The sequence below is a fragment of the Rhagoletis pomonella genome, unplaced genomic scaffold (assembly GCF_013731165.1).
Source record: "Rhagoletis pomonella isolate Grant_MI unplaced genomic scaffold, Rhpom_1.0 Rhpom_scaffold_00008, whole genome shotgun sequence".
In the NCBI taxonomy this organism is placed as follows: Eukaryota; Metazoa; Arthropoda; class Insecta; order Diptera; family Tephritidae; genus Rhagoletis; species Rhagoletis pomonella.
Window position 1 is genome coordinate 29292720 of NW_023458562.1, and position 10484 is coordinate 29303203.

A 10484-nucleotide genomic window follows, 5' to 3' on the forward strand; every position below is an offset into this window, starting at 1 on the left:
AAGTGTGCTGTTGCTGTTATTACTCTAGTGCACAAAAAAAGAATTTATGCTCGTACTACTGGCTCTTCTGACACTTTCTTTTACGTGTACTAAAAGATATGTATTACAAAATAGTATTCTTGATGCAAATGACTAGTTAGCAAATTAGCAGCTTGTTCTTAATAAACTGCCTACAGAGGACTACATTCGCGAAATTTCAAGGAGCTCCGTAATACGATCCAGCGACTACGAGTCATACTGTTGCCGCCCGAGATAGTTTCTCTACAGTAGCATGCTTCTCAAGATTGTTGTACTGAAAAGATAATCACAATAGATCTGTTTAAAAGATACTTTTAGCCACTATTTCCTTCCTGAAGGAACTGCAAGATGAGCAGAGAAAACGATGATTCCGTTGCGATCTAGACTGTTTGCGACAATACAGACCCTGAAGTGGAGGCATGGATATTCTCTAAGACATTAGATGACTCTCGTATCGACTGCCTAACTACATATCGATGGCTGAGTGGAAGATCGACCTATCTCGGCAGCCAGTTCGAAAACGCTCTGTCTCAAAAAACTTTTCAAGAACGCCCTATTTCAGAATTTAATTGAAAAACACCCTATCTCAAAATTCGGTTCAAAAATGCCCTATCTCACTTCAAAATGTATTGAAAATATGCTGATATAGGGCGTTTTCGACTCGGCAGCTGAGATAGGGCGTTTTTGAAACGAATTCTGAAATAGGGCGTTCTTGAAAAGTTTTTTGAGATAGAGCGTTTTCGAACTGGCTGCCGAGATAGGTCGATCTTCCACTCAGCCATCGATATGCTAGCATCTTCCAAGCAGAAGTACATAGTAAACTAGGATAAGTTACAAAGGCCATAAACCTTTATGCAAAAGTACAAGTAGTCAAACAGATCTCTTGTCTCTGGGCTCACCCACAGCGAACTGTGAGCGATGATAAGATGTTTTTCGTCTCAAGGATCGAGCCGATGTACATTTCACATTATACTGACGACTTTGCAAGAGCCTCAAATGATGAATTCAAAGCAGAGGCACTTAAATTTCGAAAAAAATGCTGTTTTAATCAAGATGAAGTGGTACCGTGATCTGCAGAATTGCCCAAAATATGGCGATCTCTTCCACCGGTCGAGAATGGACGTATATAGATTTACAGCAGCGATTACACGTCGCTGGTCCTATAGCGAACCCGCTAATAAAATAGCACAACATCCAGTACCGCAGCTGCAATTTCGAAAACGATATCAGATCTCAACAACAGCTTACATCTAGCGTCTCAGGTGAAATACCACTCGAATGTTGTGCCATGCGCAAATGAAGTCGTAATTTATGCTCACGCGACGTTACTGTCAATCAACCAATTAACAAATAAACCTAAGACTAATGTAGTATCTCTGCTAGGTGCCGCTAAAGTGGGAAGAAATGTTTTTCAAAGACTTATCTACGTTGCTTAGGTCCTTATTACCTTCCAAGAAGCCCGTGACCACGATTCAAGTTGGACTTTGCATATCCATGATCACTTTGGGTGCCTCTATGCGCACTTTTTTCCGCATTATTTGATTATTGCGATGAAGGAATACCTCCAAGGTAAATCCTAATTCAGGGACAGAGAGATAAGGTACTGCTCTTAAGATGCCGATTCTATATACGTCCTTCGAGGAAGATTCTGAACATCTTTCAGTGGGAACAAGTTATTCGTGGGAACAAGTTATTACATTACTCTATCCTCTATATTGGAAATAGTACAGAATATTGTAGGTAAACAACCCACATTTTCATGAACTTTAGAGAATAAGTGATTGATCTTACCTAACCCAAAAAAGTTATGACGGATCACATCTAATGATAGGTGTTCTTGAAAGAGGAATATATGTACTATATCTGATCATCCCTTTATTGAATTTCGGCTAGGTACTGATCTTATCAATTGCTAAAGGGTGGGTATCCTCAAAAAGCAGATTGGTAAAATTTAGGTTGCCTCCTGGAACGAGGAGGTACATTCGCTGTTCAGAAGCAGGCTGGTAAAAGTGGTCCCTTGATAAAACGTCGATCTTACCAAACTTCGTAAAAAGTTTGGACGATTTATTAATAAGCCATATAAAACCTGAAAAGAGAGGATTGATCCGAATATCATATCAAAAGGAATATAAAATACAAATTCGTGCGTCGATGTTAAGATCTCATATAGACTTATACAGTGATATTGATAACATGAAATGGTAATCTAGGCCCTAGCGATTGGCCTCTCTCAGTAAATCTAATACATCGTATATATTACATCGCTGTGGGACACGTGCAGCACTCTCCTCAAAACACAATTTCTACGTAGGAGATTGAGTCTCCACGCAAGCGGAAGTATTGAAGTGGCTAATGCGACCCCACTAAAGTTGTGCATAGAAACACCGGTGGTAACTAGGGAATCAGTGAGGTTTTCTTAAGTCTCTTTTGACGACTTGAAGTCGCCTGGCACAAATTGTCTAATGAGAGTTTTTAGAGACTTTTTTGACTGGGACGTAAGGTTGCAAAGAACATTGGATCAAAGGTTTTGGTCGACTGTCCCATTAGTACTTACAAAGCTATTCTCACACAGGAAGGAGTAAGCAGTAAGCACTGATAGGACTCACCCGTGCTTGGTGGATGGGATTAGTTCAGGACATTTTTCCTGAATCTCTGGCTCTTCGCTAGTCGCATGTGTTGAGATTCGGCGAGTTAAACTCTCTCGAAAACTGCAAAGTATACGGTATTCATCTAAACGCATAAATGCCTCGTAGCCGTAAAAAAAAAAATTCTTTCAGTACAAGCCTCCGATATATAGGGTAAAGTTTTTTTGTTTTAAAGCTCTTTTTTTCGGAAATAAGAGCTTGGTTGTTAAAAAATGAAATGAAAATTATATGTAATATTCTTCGTTACCGCGTTTTTTTAATTGTATTTTCTGGATGCGGTTGTGTTTTGGAAAAAATTGATTATTTTTTGGTAGACCTGAGGTTCGAAAAAAAAAATTTACATTCAAAAATCTTTTTCGTGCGAAACATTTGTTTTGCGTTCTTTGAGGCAAAATATTAGACACGTATTTTTTTTATTTCGGCACAATATAAAAATTTTGGAGTTATGAATTATCAAAACTTTCACGCGTCACGTTTTCAAAATTTGTATTGTATTTTTGATATCTACGACCCGAAATTAGACGGCATATGCACAAATTTTCATATTTTTAGCTTCAACGGCTGATTTTTTGAACTAAAAGGGTTAACTAAGTTTACGAGGTTTACGTGGTTATGAGACATTTGCGCATTTAGCTGAAAACAACTAATATATTTGTATTTTGCGAATTTATTAGGCCTTTCCTAAAAGGGGTTTTAAAACATATTTTTCTACATTCATAAATATTTTTCGGGCCTTTTTGAAATTTTTTTCTTAGTATTCTAAATTTTTAAGGCTATTAGGAAAATTTCTAGTTTTTTTGCATTACTTAGGAGATATTTTGGGAGCTATTTGTTCTGAACTTTTCCGGAATTTATCAGAATTTTTCCAAAGGTTTTCGAATTTCTTGGTTTTTCCCGTTTTTTCAAAATTTCTTCGGTATTCTCATAATCTAGAGGGATTATTTTTCAAGCAGTATTTGTAGGCGTAAATTTTAGCAAGGCTATAAAGTGTCGTAAAACGTGCCTCATTTAAGTTTTATTCATGCAACCTTTCATGTAAATTTTTTATCGTTATTTGCCTAGCTAGTTTTTCTTATCGTTAAATATTCATAAGGAGTCTAAAAATTTCGTAAAATAAACTGCCACACCAGTAATTGCAGTAAAATGCCCAGGCACCTGTCGTGGCCTCACGATGCTGCACCGAATCTGCGACAGTGCATTTGCATGCGAATTTGATTACAACACGCACACACACTCGAATCAGTAGCGGCAATATATTGAAAATGCAAAAGCAATTTCGCACAAGTTGAAATGCAACATTGCAACGTTGACAAAGCAACACAACAACTTAATTACAGCAACAAAAAAAGTTGATGCGAATACTGAGATTTTGTTGAGGTGGATTTGGAGAGCCAGCAATGAGAAGTTGTGCGGTCGCAACGAAGTATGTAAACGCAAATGTGGCACTTAGCATTCAAGCGGTGCGTGTGTTGCAAGAGCAGGGACAAACGGCAAGCGGCAAGTACTACAAGTTGATGTGGAAGCTTCATTCTCATGCAGAATGCTGGCTACTGGCGAACAGAACAGCACACAGTACAGAACGTGCCGAAAATATCACTTAATTAACATTTTTTACGCTTGAAGCTTAAAAGGTAATTAACGCGTCCACTTAATGCAAACACCATTGAACATTCGAGTAATTGGACAACATGTCCACCAGCCAGCCAACCGCGTCAGCAACAACAGTGGTAGCGCGCGCGCGCGCGCAACTAGCCGAAGATGAGCTCAGGTAGGGACGAAGCAAGCGATGGGAATGCAAAAGAAGCTGCGTTGGTCAAATGGTGGCGCAGTCATAGTCACCACAGTCATGGCAATAGCCACACTGCAGTGTGGCACGAAGTGGAGCAAGCGAACGCATTTGAAGTAACAGATTTTCACGTACGGACACGCTGGGTGGCCCTGCAGCGCCAGCCATCAGGCCAGAAAAAAAAACAAACCCTTTGCCGCACACGAGAACTCAAGAGTCAAGGTAAGGCAATGGGGAAGCAGCAGGGATGTGAAGGAATGGCGACGCGCAGTATAATGGAATAAATTAAAATCAATGCAACATTTAAGCAAAGAAGCTGTGAGGCGAAACAAAATTAAGCGTGCGATGTCAAAGTTAGCGCGGTAAAAGGGCCGAAGAGTGCGCTGGTGCTTGTCGCTGATCAATTCTAAAGTACAAGGTTTTGCAATCAAGCTGAGTTTGTTTTTTTCGTTTGCAATTAAAACACTTAATGTGAGACAAATAAAAAATAATTAAAAATAAAAATAAATGTAGGAGAAAAAATAAAATTAATACCAATCGAATGCTTACGCGCTGCATAAATATCGAATCTGAAGTATATTTGTTCACATGATTAGCATTCTACGTTTTATAAGCCCTATATTCTCTGGTGATCAGAAACTGAATGTCATAATAAGGGTAGAGATTTTTCTTGTACATCTTTATATATGAAGTTCTTTGCTTTTTTCTGACATAGCGAGTATCTTTCAAGCGAAACTCTTTGTTATTCGCGTAGCCGATAATATCATACTACACCCATATAGATAGACTGGGAACTAATGTAGCTTAAATTTGCCTCCTGCTTCTTAAAGGGTTGCAAGGAGCAAGATTTTAACCTAACCCGTAGAAACAAAGTTTTCTATTCAGCAGTGATCTCGCTTGCATAACACTGCCTACCCATAACATACAGACCACCACCATTCCTATAATAATTTTCAAAAAGGTAAAACTGCCTAATCATCTAAGCCAGGCCGATCCACAGTGGTTCAAAACTGGCATTTAGTGTTCACAGTTCACTGGAGCCTGCATTTTTCCCTCAATTTGATAAATTTTTATTCAATAAATGTTAATAAAATTTGCAAGAGACCAGTTGAGCGTGCTTCTTGAATTTTTGTTTGTTTGTATTAAATTTCTTAGTGCATAGTGCCGAAAAAGTGGCAATGTTGAAGAGAGACGATTCTCCTATTCCAGCTTATACATGTTACATAATAAAAAATAGTTGAAAAAAATTGTATGGCTCCCCCGAAATAAAAACAAAATCTTCAAAAACATTTGAAATGTTAAAAAAAATTAACCAAAATTAAAAAAAAAAAAAATTTCAGCTTCTATAAAAATGTTGGGTATGCAGTTTTATAGATCATTAAATTTTAGTGAAGACTTATGAAGAAGTGTTTGTGGTCTTCAGAATCCTTGCAACTAGGCGAGACCGACTAGGGGCATGCTTTAGTAGTAGTAAGACTCGTGGTGACCTCCCATACACCAGCGTTGCGTTGCATAAAACAGTTTTTTTTTTTGTTTATGGAAGAGAGGTCGGTGGCAGATAACTGCCTCCGACTCATGTCTATTGTTAGCGAATGATCTTGCTCCGATTATAAGAGGTGTGTGAGCATGTACTTAGACGGAGTTCTTTCTCTTCCGGTAGATACTGATTATCGTACTACTAAACTGCAGTGTTAAGTTTACTTGTAAGACGTTTCTGGCGACATAAAATTAGCTGCCCGTACATACATATGTAGCTACTAAACTACCAAAAAAAAAATTTATAAAGCAAGGTCTTTCGCTTCCCCTATAACCTTTATCCAGCCAGTCCATATTAGTCATTCACTACTTTCATAAATTATTTTATTCAGCCACTTTAATTTATTGATCGCAGCAGCATGGCTAGACATAGCCTCCCACAAGCACAGCATCAACCGTCGAGGTACATAAAATTTTACGCTGCGCTCTTTCGCTGTATTCATTTGGTGCAATTTATGGCATTTAACTTTTTAAACGCTTAATAAACCAGTTGACAAAGCTTAAATTGTTTATGCCACTTCAAGTTTGTCGCTTGAGAAAAGACAAATGCAACAAAGCCAGCAAATAAAAAATAAAATAAAAATAAAATTAAAAATAATATTAAATGCACAAATAAATAAATAACAACAGCAAACAACAATAAAAGCTACTGCTTCGAATGCATTGGGTGTGTTGAGCTCATTTAAATTACCAGCAGCTTAAAATTCCGCGCTACAATTTCCAACGCACGACTGTGTACAGCGCGGAAATATTAAAAAATTAAATAAACGTGTACAAAAAAAATGATTGCAAGACAAGCGACTTTGACATGTGGGCAAGAGCAGCAATAACACAAACAAGCATAGATAAGTAATAATGGCAATTCTAGTTCAAAAACTACAACGATCAGCATTTGAACAGCGCTGTCGCATATATGCCGACATGTATCTACATTAGGGATGTTTCGAATGTCATATTTTTCACATTCGCGAATGCGAATGAGAATTTTCGAAATGCGTATGCGCGAATGCGAACGCGAATGTTAAAAATAACATTAAAAAAGCTATAATAAACTTAAGTCATCGTTTTCATTTCTTTAAAATTTAGTTAATTATTAGAACATTGAACGATTGCCTTACCTATACAGTGTTTTAATCTAGTAGTCTAAGTTCAAAAGGGGCATATTATATTTCAAAAAAATAGTAATTTTGCAGCCTTGTCTCCCATGAGGCGATTTCTTGGAGGCTCGTACATAAGGCCGGCTGCACTGAACTGAACTGAATTGCTCACTTGGAACGCTGGCGGGTGGAGCGCTCAAATATTTGCGGGCCAGAGCCTTAATTTCACATTTTTTAATGTCTTCAGATTTTACATACGAGCCTTCGCTTTCGCTGAAGGAATCTAAAATTATTTCTATGTTGCTTATACGACTTTTAGCAGTACTTGTTGAAGGCCTATCAATTTTGGTTGATATACAACTTAACCGTTAAGCGCCTGAAGTTAAAAGCCGGTTAGTGTCCGCACCCTGGATATACAGACTTAGAGCCATTTCAACAATATAAGAATGGACTCTCTGCCCATGTACACATTCGCATTCGCAAAACATTCGTACCATTTGATAGTACATAGTTACATACATATGTACATAAGTATGTACCCACGCATGTGCTTGGATCAACGTTGATACATATATATCTAGGCAGATACTTGCATACTAGTAGAGTCAAGTCCAGTAATGTAAATAAGAGCAATTTTTAGAAATTGCCGCAAGCGCTTTTTGACTACGTTCAAAAAATAAATAATAAAAATCAACAACTAAAGAAGCCTAAGTTTGGGCGAAAACGAACCTTATATCCATACATATTTATGCAGGTATATACATTACAAGATAAAATGAACGATTTATTTCAGTCTCACCCCCTCAATCGCTAATATCACGGTCAAAAATATCACATATAAATTTTGTCCCGTTTGGAGAAGGGTAAGGTTCAATGGAGACTCAAAAAATTCAATCGTTACTATTATAGTCGACAATATCACATATCACCATAGTAGTATTAATTTTGGGTATAAGATGAAAGCGAATTAATTTTAATTTTTTGAGTCTCCTTAGAGGAATCTGAACTTTGACTCCTTTGCGACACGCCTTAGTCCTCTCCGATCGAAGCCAAAATTTATATATGGTATCTTCGGTTATAGTAGCATCGATGTAGGGGTTGAGGCTTATGAAATCTGATGTAATATAAATGTACACATTATACATAGAATAGAAAAAATATAATAGTAAAAATTAAAAAATTTAACAAAAATACAACAAAAAATTTATAAAAAATAAGATAAGACTAACACAAAATAAAGGCGTAGACTAATGATGCTTTCGTTTCTACCAAAAAATGTCGCCTTTTCCAACATCTACCACTTTTCGCCATAAGTACGTTATTGATAGCATAAACAGCTGTGTCAAATTTCAGGACGTTAGTACTAGCGGTTTCAGAGATAAGCCATGTTAGAATTTTAGTTTGTACGGGAGGTGCCACGCCTCCTTTTTTAATAGCTACCATTTTTCGGTAAGTAGGGTGTTTACAATTTATGCATTCGTGCTGAGTTTCTGTTCTCCGGCGTAATTGGTTTTAGAAACATATCGGTTTTCACATTTTAGGCTGTGTAACGGGATTAACATTTCAGTATTAGGGGAAATTATATCGTTTAAATCGGTGTATGTTTCATTGAAATCGAGCGAACGTTACATGGATTACCGTTATTGTCTGATTTCCCCAATTTTCAATACCGTTCTACCATAGCCAAAGGGACGTTTCTTGAGATATCGGGCGGACGTTTAGACAGACAGATATGTATGGCTGAATCGATTTCTCCTTTCACTCTGATGAGTTTGGTATATGTATGTATACATACATATATGGCGATATACCTTTGTACACAAGTGTGCTCGGGTATAAAAAGCTGCACTTAACAAATTATAAATTGCATCAAGTGCATATAAATATATTTATTTGGTTATTGTATTTTTGTTTGCTTTTCAAACTCCAAAGAAATAATCGCTGCGCATGAGCATGTGCCTGTCAAAGTGTCGCACTCGCTTGCGGCAGCTCAATTGGCTGTGGCATGACCCTCGAACTCCGAATTCCAAAGGCTTCGAAAAACTCAAATTGCGCTTGACAGCACACGCGCATGCGCACAATTTTAGCTTCTCTTTCCGTTTCTTTGTTGTTGCGTTTAGCGCAGGTAATTGGTTCCGTTACTGTGCTACTGTTTCCATTCTTTGTGGTGCATAATTTGTTTTTGTTTTATTTTTTGTAAGCGATTGAAGGGAAATGGCATGGCAAGGCTCACTTCAATAGATAAATAAAGCACGCTTAAAGCTGCAAATCACGTTTTAAATGTCACAGCACTTAAATATGTATATCACAGAAATTAGGAAAACCAAAGCTGAAATTGGAATTTATTTGCGTATGTACATATGTACGTACATAAATGACTTTTTTTTATAAAAATAAACATAAATAGGTACATAAGACTGTCCTAAGAATATATGGAAAAAATTATTTGCAAATTTTGATACTCATACTCTGTATTTGTGCTTTTTAGCCTAAGTAACATGTATGTGAAGTTTTATGGCCGTAGGATAACTATAACCCGTGCCGAATTATAGTTGAAGTTTTAGTTAATAACTTGAATTAATCGTCCATCAAAACTTTGAAAATGCAAAAAAAAAACTATATGTTTTCCATGTCTTAGCGCATTTCTGGTAAATCCGCATCATTAATTTAATAAGACAGCTGGGTTTCTCTCAAGGACATTGAAAAAGTTAATTAAACTAAATATCTTTTACGATTTTGATCCATCAATATCCTTATATATATTATTAGGATTTAAATTAAACTAAGACTCTCCAAAAGGATAATTCAAAACAAAAGTTATAATTAATCTTGTTTTGAATTTTTCTTTAAATCGATACCCATATTTCCATATTTTGTGTATGCTTTTGGAAACACATGTTATAATTTAATGGGCCTTTGGAAAGAAATCCTGACTACGTGGTAAAAAGCTAAAAATGCAGATTTACTTAATATATTGCCCTAATACTGTAGGGAGTATTGTAATACCGCCTTATTTAGAAGTAAATTAACAAAACACGTGAACTGCAAAAAGATTATTCTGTTAAATTTGCTTGCAAGTCGGCACGGGTTGCCGTGGTCCGAATTGTATAAAATTTTATTTGGATAGTATCTAAGACAAAACTAATAAAATCAGGGGGTATCCGTTCAAAAACCAACTTTGGTATTCAGTATGGACTGCAGCGCTCGTTTCGTTGATATGGCTAGTGCAACTAACTTCAATTAACCTTAATATATATGTGCCAATTTTAAACCATGACTCGCAATTTAACCTGGAAAAAGAGAACCAAATGAAATACCTACCTAAAAACGTCCCTGTATCCAAATGCGGGATCTAGGGTAGAAGATCCGTTTTAAATGATATGTCGAAGCACTTTTTTGTGT